Source organism: Xenopus laevis, chromosome 4L, assembly GCF_017654675.1.
Source record: "Xenopus laevis strain J_2021 chromosome 4L, Xenopus_laevis_v10.1, whole genome shotgun sequence".
NCBI lineage: Eukaryota > Metazoa > Chordata > Amphibia > Anura > Pipidae > Xenopus > Xenopus laevis.
Genome location: NC_054377.1, coordinates 65,101,403 through 65,113,859, shown reverse-complemented (window position 1 = coordinate 65,113,859; position 12,457 = coordinate 65,101,403).

Below are 12,457 nucleotides of genomic sequence, written 5' to 3'. Positions count from 1 at the left end.
ATATAAATGCAGAAAATATGCATTTTTTTGGTCGCAGCCACTGAAGCACAGTTGACAGAAAAATTATGCCATATAAATGCTGAAAATATAAACTTTTTTGGTTGCAGCCACTGAAGCACAGAGGCCAGAAAAATTATGCCATATAAATGCAGAAAACATGCATTTTTTTGGTCGCAGCCACTGAAGCACAGTTGACAGAAAAATTATGCCATATAAATGCTGAAAATATAAATTTTTTTGGTTGCAGCCACTGAAGCACAGAGGCCAGAAAAATTATGCCATATAAATGCAGAAAATATGCATTTTTTTGGTCGCAGCCACTGAAGCACAGTTGCCAGAAAAAATATGCCATATAAATGCTGAAAATAGTCATTTTTTGCCATATACGTTGAGTCAACGTATGGCAAAAAATGACTATTTTCAGCATTTATATGGCATATTTTTTCTGGCCTCTGTGCTTCAGTGGCTGCGGCCAAAAAAACTGGGCAAACAATGCCTACAAGGTCAACGTCGTTGACCTTGTAGGCATTGTTTGCCCAGTTTTTTTGGCCGCAGCCACTGAAGCACAGAGGCCAGAAAAAATATGCCATATAAATGCTGAAAATAGTCATTTTTTTGGTCGCAGCCACTGAAGCACAGTTGCCAGAAAAATTATGCCATATAAATGCTGAAAACATAAATTTTTTTGGTTGCAGCCACTGAAGCACAGAGGCCAGAAAAATTATGCCATATAAATGCAGAAAATATGCATTTTTTTGGTTGCAGCCACTGAAGCACAGAGGCCAGAAAAATTATGCCATATAAATGCAGAAAATATGCATTTTTTTGGATGCAGCCACTGAAGCACAGTTGCCAGAAAAAATATGCCATATAAATGCTGAAAATAGTCATTTTTTGCCATACGTTGACCTTGTAGACATTGTTTGCCCAGTTTTTTTGGTTGCAGCCACTGAAGCACAGAGGCCAGAAAAAATTAAACCAGTAGGGTTTGCACCCTAGTTTGTAACGGTGGCGGAGGGAGGAGGAGGACGCTAAAGGACAGCTGTGTGTGGAGTCATGAGGCTTGAAGAGAAGGACAGCTGCATAGAAGTCAGAACAAGTCTTCCGGCGTGCAGTAACCCTCCGAGATCCACTCCTCATTCATTTTAATAAAGGTCAGGTAATCGACACTTTTGTGACCTAGGCGAGTTCTCTTCTCAGTTACAATCCCTCCTGCTGCACTGAAGGTCCTTTCTGAGAGCACACTTGAGGCTGGGCAAGACAAGAGGTTCATGGCAAATTGTGACAGCTCTGGCCACAGATCAAGCCTGCGCACCCAGTAGTCCAGGGGTTCATCGCTCCTCAGAGTGTCGATATCTGCAGTTAATGCCAGGTAGTCCGCTACCTGCCGGTCGAGGCGTTCTTTGAGGGTGGATCCAGAAGGGTTGTGGCGCTGCCTTGGACAGAAAAAATTTGCATGTCTGACGTTACAGACTGGCCAAAGGGCTTTGTCCTTGCAGGTGTGCTCGTGGCAGGATTACTGGCACCTCTGCCCCTGGAATGTTGATGAGTTCCTGAAGTGACATCACCCTTAAAAGCATTGTACAACATGTTTTGCAGGCTGGTTTGTAAATGCCGCATCTTTTCGGACTTGTGGTATGTTGGTAACATTTCTGACACTTTATGCTTGTACCGAGGGTCTAGTAGCGTTGCGACCCAGTACAGGTCCTTCTCCTTAAGCCTCTTGATACGGGGGTCCTTCAACAGGCATGACAGCATGAAAGACCCCATTCTCACAAGGTTGGATGCAGAGCTATCCATCTCCGCTTCCTCATTATCAAGGACTGCATCATCCACGGTCTCCTCCCCCCAGCCACGTACAAGACCAGGGGTCCCCAAAAGGTCACCACTAGCCCCCTGGGAAGCCTGCTCCTGTTGGTCCTCCTCCTCCTCCTCCACAAAGCCACCTTCCTCCTCTGACTCCACTTCTGGCACCTCTCCCTGCGTTGCAGCAGGTGCCTGGGTTCGTTCTGGTGATTCCGACCAGAAATCGTGCGCTTCCAGCTCCTCGTCACGCTGGTCTACAGCCTCATCTGTCACTCGTCGCACGGCACGCTCCAGGAAGAAAGCGAAGGGTATTAGGTCGCTGATGGTGCCTTCGGTGCGACTGACCATATTTGTCACCTCTTCAAAAGGTCGCATGAGCCTGCAGGCATCGCGCATAAGCACCCAGTAACGGGGGAAAAAAATCCCCAGCTGTGCAGATCCAGTCCTACCACCCAGTTCAAAAAGGTACTCGTTGACGGCCCTTTGTTGTTGCAGCAGACGTTCCAACATAAGGAGCGTTGAATTCCAGCGAGTCTGGCTGTCAGAAATCAAACGCCTGACTGGCATGTTGTAGCGCTGCTGAATGTCAGCAAGGCGTGCCATGGCTGTGTAGGAACGTCTGAAATGGGCCGACACCTTTCTGGACTGGGTGAGAACGTCCTGGAATCCTGGGTACTTGGAGACAAAACGTTGGACTATTAAATTTAACACATGTGCCATGCAGGGCACATGTGTTAAATTGCCTAGTCTCAACGCTGCCAACAGATTGCTTCCATTGTCACACACCACTTTTCCGATCTGCAGTTGGTGTGGGGTCAGCCACCGATCGGCCTGTGACTGCAGAGATGACAGGAGTACAGATCCGGTATGGTTTTTGCTTTCCAGGCACGTCATCCCCAAGACAGCGTGACAACGGCGTACCTGGCACGTCGAATAGCCTAGGGGGAGCTGGGGGTGCACAGGTGTGGAGGAGGAGAAGGAGGACCCAGCAGCAGAGTAAGAAGAAGAAGAAGACGAGGTAGAGAGCGATGGAGGAGTAGAGGTGGTGGCAGAACCGCGTGCAATCCGTGGCGGTGACACCAACTCCACTGTTGTTGTTGAGCTACCCATTCCCTGCTTCCCAGCCATTACCAAGTTCACCCAGTGGGCAGTGTAGGTGACATACCTGCCCTGACCATGCTTGGAGGACCATGCGTCAGTAGTCATATGGACCTTTGGCCCAACACTAAGTGACAGAGATGCGGTAACTTGGCTCTGCACATGTTGGTACAGGTGTGGTATTCCCTTTTTAGAAAAAAAATTGCGGCTGGGTACCTTCCACTGCGGTGTCCCAATTGCTACAAATTTGCGGAAGGCCTCAGAGTCCACCAGCTGGTATGGTAAAAGCTGGCGGGCTAAGAGTGCAGACAAGCCAGCTGTCAGACGCCGGGCAAGGGGGTGACAGTCAGACATTGGCTTCTTACGCTCAAACATGGCCTTCACAGAAACTTGGCTGGTGGCAGATGACTGGGAATGGGAACAGGTGGTCAAGGTGGAAGGCGGAGTGGAGGGTGGTTCAGACGGGTCAAGGAGAGCAGAGGTAGAGCAGTAAGATGCTGGACCAGAAGGAGTGTGGCTTTTAGTTTGCCTGTTGCCTTTGAGGTGTTGCTCCCAAAGTGCTTTGTGCTTGCCGCTCATGTGCCTTCGCATAGAAGTTGTACCTATGTGGCTGTTGGGCTTACCAAGGCTCAGTTTCTGACTGCACTCATTGCAAATTACAATGCTTTTGTCAGAGGCACACACATTAAAAAAAATCCCACACTGCTGACTTTTTGGAAGTGTGCGATCTGGCGGTAACAGTAGAAGTTGGCGGAGTTGGCGGTATTGGCGGCAATGGCGGGTGCGTTGGCCGGCTGAACACAGGTGCCGATACATGTTGTTGCCCTGCTGATCCCTGCGGGCTGTCCTCCCTGCTTCTTCTAAGTCTTATTCTCCTACTGCCTCTCTGACTCTCCGTCTCTCCATCTGAACTACCCTCCTCTTGCTCTCTTCTACTAGGCACCCACAAAACATCAATCTCCTCATCATCATTCTCCTCAGATGCATCAATTTCTTCTGACACATCACAGAAGGAAGCAGCAGCGGGGACCTCCTCCTCATCACTCATTATGTCCATCTCTATCGTGTTCTCTGCCAGAATTAAATCTGGTGTAAGGTCCTCATCTCCTTCATCTTCTTCTGGCAATAATGGTTGCGCATTACTCAGTTCAAGAAACTCATTGGAAAATAACTCCTCTGACCCCAGTGAAGAAGGGGCACCGGTGGTGGAGGAAGTGTTACGTGGGGTGGCCATAGCAGTGGAGGATGAGGAGGATGTTGTGGTAAAGTTAGAAACGGTAGAGGATGGGGTGTGCTGTGTAAGCCAGTCAACTACCTCTTCAGCATTTTGGGAGTTCAGGGTCATTGGCTTTTTAAAACTGGGCAATTTGCTAGGGCCACAGGATTGCATAGCAGCACGGCCCCTAGCACGGCCTCTGCGTGGCGGCCTGCCTTTGCCTGGCATTATTTTTAAAAAAACAACAACAACAACAAAAACTCAGTTGGTTTTTCTGGAAACGATAATACACACAGCTAGATGGCGGGTTGAAGAAAACACTGTGCAAATAATGCCTACAAAGTCAACGTATACACTACTACAGCGGTGGATACGGATTACGTAAAATATATGAATGCTGCTTGAAAAAAAGTAACTCAAGTGGTTTTTCTAGAGACGATAATATTATCAATATTTAGACAAAATGTGAACAAGGTCACACAGCTCGATGGCGGGTTGAAGAAAACAGTGTGCAAATAATGCCTACAAGGTCAACGTATACACTACTACAGCGGTGGATACGGATTACGTAAAATATATGAATGCTGCTTGAAAAAAGTGACTCCGGTGTTTTTTCTGGAGACGGTAATATTATGGATATTTAGACAGAATGGGAACAAGGTCACACAGCTCGATGGCGGGTTGAAGAAAACAGTGTGCAAATAATGCCTACAAGGCCAACGTATACACTACTACAGCGGTGGATACGGATTACGTAAAATATATGAATGCTGCTTGAAAAAAGTGACTTCGGTGTTTTTTCTGGAGACGGTAATATTATGGATATTTAGACAGAATGGGAACAAGGTCACACAGCTCGATGGCGGGTTGAAGAAAACAGTGTGCAAATAATGCCTACAAGGCCAACGTATACACTACTACAGCGGTGGATACGGATTACGTAAAATATATTATGGCTGCTTGAAAAAAGTGACTCCGGTGTTTTTTCTGGAGACGGTAATATTATGGATATTTAGACAGAATGGGAACAAGGTCACACAGCTCGATGGCGGGTTGAAGAAAACAGTGTGCAAATAATGCCTACAGGGCAAATAATGCCTAAAAGGTCAACTTATACACTACTACAGCGGTAGTAAAATAAAAAAAAGTAAAATAAAAAAAAATGAATATTAAAAAAAAAAAATTAAAGTTGGTGCTGCTGAACTACTAGGAGCAGCAGATTAGCACACCAGTCCCACTCCCCAACACTGCTAGACTAATAGCACTGGGCTCTTATAGTAGTAGTAGTAGTAGTAGTAGTAAAAACAACAAAAAAATAAATAAAAGCAGTCCTTACAAGGACTACTGTTATTGCAGCAGTCAGCAGATGAGATCAGAAGCAGGACAGCTGCCCACTGCAGCTACATACAGAGCACTGCAGTAGAAGGTAGATTACTAGCCAGCAAAGCTACCTAAGCTTAAATGTCCCTCAAACCCCTGCAGACTTCTGTCCCTCCAATAACAGAGCAGTATCAAAACGATTACTAGCCAGCAAACTTTCAACTGTCCCTGAAATCACTAACAGGCAGCAGCTCTCTCCCTACACTATCTCTTCAGCACACACAGGCAGAGTGAAAAAACGCTGCAGGGCTTCGGTTTTTATAGGGAAGGGGAGTGGTCCAGGGGAGAGCTTCCTGATTGGCTGCCATGTACCTGCTGGTCTGGGGTGAGAGGGCAAAAAAAAGCGCCAACAATGGCGAACCCAAAATGGCGAACGTCGCGCGACGTTCGCGAACTTCCGGCGAGCGCGAACACCCGATGTTCGCGCGAACAAGTTCGCCGGCGAACAGTTCGCGACATCTCTAATCCCTATTTCCACCTCTCGTAGGGTGTGCAGCTTCTTGTATTAAGTAAAACATTAACTGAGAAGCATTATGCCCCTTTGTATCTTTGTGTATCTTTTCCTTTCTTAGAGTTGCTTATATCAGATTTGTGTTGGCCCACCCTATCCTTAACAGCAACAATCTTACTTAAACAAGTAAAGTAACCCTTGATGCATTTTTTTCTCTGCGAGCCTTTTTAAGGATAAATTCATATGTGTTTGCAAAACACAACATAGCATCGGCGGTAGGATAGTTGATGCTAATACTGGGGATAAAGTCCATGTCTGTGTTCTCATGTATCCAATGCAACAGTGGGATTTCTGTACATCAAAATTGTCGCATCAAATTATTTTGACACCCATTGACTTCAATGCGTTTCAAATTTTTCGCCATAATTTTCCGGTGAAGCGAAGAGGCACATATTCGTCCATCACTACTCATACAGTGAATCATATTTTAAAATATGCTTATATTATGTATAATGTTTATTTTTGTCTCCTTTCTCTGAAGGAAAACATACATAGGAATGGATTGGTTGGAACAAAGTAATTTTTCCTCATTCACAGAGGTCAATTTTACTGATACTATCAACTTTGCTTCTATCTCTTTGGATAATGTTCTTATAATAACTCCACTGTAAAAATGTAATGGAAAATTAATTCAAATGTTTGTTGAGGTAAATGACATTGGTTGGTTTAACAATCTGTCTGCGATACCTCACCATAATACATAAAATCTAACATCAAAGACAGTGGGGGATTTCATGTTACCCCATCCACCTGGTCGCATGCATTTAAACTGCTCGGGATCTGTGCCCACCTCTTTCTCCCCTTAATTTGCGCATTGGCCTCTAACTAAAGAAACAGGAGTCGCATCTGGGACAGGAAATTTGAAAGCTGGTGCAGTCCCCAGTGCGACTCCCTATCAATGTGGCAAGTGAGTGGCATGCTACCGTTAAATCTCACCCCTAGGCTTGGACCTTTGTGGCCTACCTACAAATCTGGGCCTGATCTAAGAAATCAATGTTGCCTTGAGAAACTTGCATTGTAACTTTAATAGCAAGATGCAGTTACAGTATATAAATGAGAAAAAGGGCTTTGACCTGTGCCTGGTCCCCATTCCAGATGACAAACTCATCATCAATAAATCTCCTCCATATGTATCATGAGGTTTGCATGTGATGCTCCATAAAAACCTCCATTGCAATACAAAATACACGGTACATAAAAAATGCAGTACATAAAAATCCAATGAGTTGATATGGGGTGTTTCCTTGTCCAAAAAATCATGAATTGCCCTCAGTCCCTCACAATAGGGCTCATTTACCACTGCAAGTGAAGTGTGCAAAATACAGTTTTACCCACAATGCAACTTTTGCATCACTATGGCCGAGTGCAGTTGTGGCCACTGCAGTTGGCCCCAGTGCATCAAAACTGACTCAATTGTGCATGTGTTTTTGGTGCAATTTGCATCTGGTCTTTCTAGAGTAAAAGGTTCAAAATGTTGTGTGGTTATCAATGCAATTCTCTGTGGGACCCCTGGAGCTAACACCAAGTCCATGGTGATGGTACCCCAGCGTCAGTAGGTGCACTTGTGCACCATTCATCAGAAGAGCCAGAATTGATTCCATGTTGCATTAAAATGGACTCTTCATTGCATCCATTTTGCGCATTAAGTGTATAACAAAGACATTTGTGAATTACACACACACAATAGAACTTTTAAAGGTCCATTAAACAGCTAAATACACCTGAATTTAAAATGAGCACAATAAATATGATTTGTTGAATATACGCGCAAATGTAAAAATTGCTTTGTTTTTCACTAAAATCACAGCCCATTTATCCCCTATAAACAGGATAATTTGTTGAAAGGAAGATAATGAGCGCTGTATAAACAACCCCCTCCCTATGCTGCTGCCTTTCTAATAAGGAACTTCTGTGTCCAGTAATTTGTTTTATCATCTTCTCTTCTGCAAACAACTTGATAGAACAAGAAGTTGATACAGATATCCTAATTAAAAGAACAGACAAAGGTATGCACTGCACAAGCCCTAAGCATTGAATAGTTGTAAAAGGATTTACACTAACCCTTTTGAGTAGAATATAACTGGGGAAAAATGCTTTTTTTGGAGAGATACTCCAAAACTGCACTGTCCCAGGCGTTTGATGTTGCTAAACAAACTACTACAAACTATTGGCTTTGTAATACAGGTATGGGATCTGTTATCTGGAAACCCATTATCCAGAAAGCTCCGAATTATGGAAAGACCGTCTCCCATAGACTCCGTTATAATTAAATAATCCACATTTTTTAAAATGATTTCCTTTTTCTCTGTAATAATAAAACAGCACCTTGTACTTGATCCCAACTAAGATATTGGGTTTATTTAATGTTTACATGATTTTCTAGTAGACTTAAGGTATGAAGATTCAAATTATGGAAAGATCCATTATGCGGAAAACCCCAGGTCCCGAGCATTCTGCATAACAGGTTCCATACCTGTATATATACAGGTATGAGCTATCATGGTTGATGTTCAATCCATTTTCCAGCATTTCCCGTAATTCAACTGTAAACACTCAAATTACTAAATATTTATGCATGGGGTGAAAGAAAAAATAAAGAATTTCAAGGAGGCCAGTGATATACAAATAATTTCTAGAGTTGATTGTGTTTTAGATATACAGTATCTGTAATGTTTCCTGGGCAGATAACATGGATGACAATGTGCATAGCATAGATATTTAGTTTCTTCAGAGCAATAGGCCAGTGGGAACACTTAGCTACTCAGTGCTTATGACTCCACTGCCTCATTGAACATTAAACAAGTTATTTGTATTATTATCAAAGCATCATTTATAATGAAAATGACTGATTTGGGATCAGAATAAATTTTGGCAGCCTTCTACCATTAGACTGCCCATCTGTAGCTTACAGGAAGGTGCATTTTAAAGACTCTTTCTCATGGTTTGCTGCTTTAAATAGTCTTTTGCCTACATATAACTTAGCAGATGTTCTAATGGCTGAAAAGCAAACTTTACACAAAGGGATTCCAGATGCGAATTAATAAAAACCTATGCGCTTTTTTTTTTTTTTTTAATTCTGAAAGCAAATTATTCATTGCAGCTTGAAATTATTAATCATCAGCGCTGGTGATTTCTTAAATAGCTTAGGATTATTTAGAAGTAGTAATCAGAGTATTAAACATATTTGACACCAATGGTACCCATTTAGAATAACAATAGGGAGAGATGTCTACAAAGAAAGATTCGCAAAATGAGTATGTTGTCAGCGACAAACATTTCATTTATCTATTTTCCGCAAAAAAAAAGGGAATTGAAAACAGCCTCTGCCAATTGTCTCTTTCAAATTACTTTTCCTTTACACATTTCTGAAACAAACATCCATCTGTCTTATGAAACCTCAGTGTAAATCTATTTTTGAATATTAATCTCTTGTCTTTATTGCTCAAGTTGAATAGCATGGACTGCCTGACAACTTTAAAGTTCTCCTACACGGCTGCTGTATAAGAATTTATGCGTCAAGCTTTTCTTTACTTTTGTCTGATATAATTCCTTAATATAGAAAAAAAATCAGAGCTTTGAATTGTTTGACCCCGTAAACATAAAAAAATGAATGCATTTTACCCTGGGACAAATAAACTCTTTTTAAAGCTAGCATACGGGCCAGCCTTGGACTTATGTTAGTTTATTGTTACTGCTTGATAACGTTTAATGGAAATAATGCAACTGTGCCAAAGAATTTTAATTATTTCAGTGATAAAGTTATATGTTCGGCCTTGAAAAAATTGAAGATAATGCCGGGATTCATTATTATTCCTAGTGTGTTTAAACAGACGACACAGAATGCAAACAAAAGCAGATGAAATTTGAAAAGTATTATCAATACAGCAGATAGCAGATGCCCTTTCCAATCAGAACAAGCATATCTTCCATAGCAACTTTATGGTTGAGTAGTTTATTCATTTCCATTAGAAGGTTGTACGTTTCTAAAATATGTAGATGCTATCTGGAAAACCAACCAACCAGTAGGGTTATTTTGCTTGTTTAGCTAAATTTATTATTGCATGTTGCAGGCTGGAGTTGAGGTGCATTAGAAATGTGAGCAAATTCTTATTATGTCAAGGTCTGTCTTCTGTTTGACCTTTTCTGTATTTCACACTAGCTGTTAGAGAAAACGCAGATGAATTAATCTAATTTATATTAGAAATTAAGGCAAGACAATGAGCCTATCAAGTGGGTGCATTAACTTAAGCACGAGACAGTAATTATACAGAGAAAAAAAGTGGATTTTTCTCTTTGCTTTATTATGATGGCATCCTTCTCAACAGTTTATGTGTAGTTTCCAATCTTTGAACCTTTTTTTATTCCTATTATGGAACTATCTATCCTCTAGTTTACCATTTAAATTTATGTACAATACAAGCAATTGTATATTTATTGTGATCTGGGTTGAACAGAAGGTCATCCTGTCCTTCAGTTGAATTACAAATGAGACCTTAAATACCTAACCACAATAGAAAATACATAGATACCATGCTATACCAAGAATACTACAGATGAAGCCACTTGGATTTGTGAGTTAAATGCGTCATGACTCATGGTTAATTGAAGAAACTGGGTTATCTAAAGTTATCTTAACTCATTTAATGCATTTAACCTTTTCATTAGCATACCAAAGCACCATTGTTCACAATGGTGAATGCTTTAATTAGATGGGATGTTGTGTCACAGTTTTCTGTGTTAAATGAGATAAATGGGATATCTGTGTTTAGTTATTCTGTGTCAAACAGACCAACCAAAGTGGCTGCATCTGTATATATCAAAAACATTTCAGAGGAATGGCAACCTTGGGCCGTGCATAAGATTGCCTGGTGGGTTTTCTTCTCAAGATATTTATTTACATTATCTGTCAAATAATAAATTAGTAGCAGCATTTATGAAATGTAAAAAGTAGCTTGTTACATGATAAAATGATAGCAAGTGTTACATTTCTAAATAAAAATACAACTCTTTGTTTGTTATATTGATACACCATGCTGTTCAAATGTGCTTGAGGTTCATAATAAAGTGGATTGGTATTTAAAAATGGAAATAGTCACCAAATACAGAAGATTCAGTCAAGGTGGATTGGGTGCAATGGCAAACACTGCTGCCTGTCAGTGCTGGGGTCCTAGGTTTAATTCAAGCCAGGGCTGCAAGGAGTTTGTAGGTCCCTCCATGTGGGGTTCTTCTGGTACTGTTGCCACATACAAGTTAATTGGTTCTAATAAAACAGTGTTGTGAATGTGATAGGGACTTCATGTGTAAGTTACACTGGGACAGTGAATTCTGTAAAGCATTGCCGAATATTTTGGCACTATAAAAATAAAGAGTACTAATTCACAGATATTAGCTGGTGCAAGCAAGGGTACAGCAAATATATATGTAATCTTTAAAGTCTTCAACTACCATATTTGGGTAGATCAGAAAACCTATTAGTTAATAAATGGAAACCCATTGCTGTAGCAGCAGGGTTACATTTTGTGCTTTTCTACATGAATATGAGAAAACTCCACATTTAGCTGCCCCAGCAACTTTAAAAGTCAAATGTCCACGTTCTAACTAGAATTGTATGTCAAAATATATGTAGAGATAGCAATTGCAATCTCTGCACTTGCAATCTCACCCCATCCACTCCCTAGGGCGAGCACAGGAGAGGAAAGAGTAGAAAGAAGAGGCAGCAATTGTTCTGCAGCCTCAGGTGGAAGGAGGACCAGAAGAGCCCCCACCAAAATATTGGCTCAAATACTCAACACAGAAGTAATGTTTGCATCTAAATAACCTCTCAACATTGATAACATCACTTCTAGCCTGTATGTCTCTGTGATGCTTATTAATGTATATGTACAATTTTTTATTGTGTTTAGCAGTTTTGTCTTGCTCCATGTAATAAATACATTATCATAACAGGGTCATTTCTGTTATGATGTCATAATGTAAACAGCAGAAACTTGATATGCATCCAGATTTAAACCTAGTTTAACGCCTGCATACATATTTCCCAGCTGGTCTGGATTGAAATAGACAGAATGATTACATTATATCCCTCTATCCATACATAATTTTACTATCTTGACAGTTTTTAAATCATAAAATTGCATAGTCTGCTTGGTATAGGCAAAATAACCAGTAATACAAAATTATATTCCACATGTATTGCTATATGATAATGAATGTGCATAGTTATTAAGCCTGAGGAAGGTTGTTTACAATTCCTCAAACTCCCCCCATTTTTGTTATGTTTTGCAACAAGATAACTATTAAGGGAAGCAAGCACTTTGTATCCCACAAACCCAATCAACATGACATATTAAAGGGGCACTTTAATTAAGCACAGGACAAATAGAGTTTGTGTTGAACATATGCTTTGACAACCAGAACCATGATTTTAAGAAGGCAAGTGGGGGAAT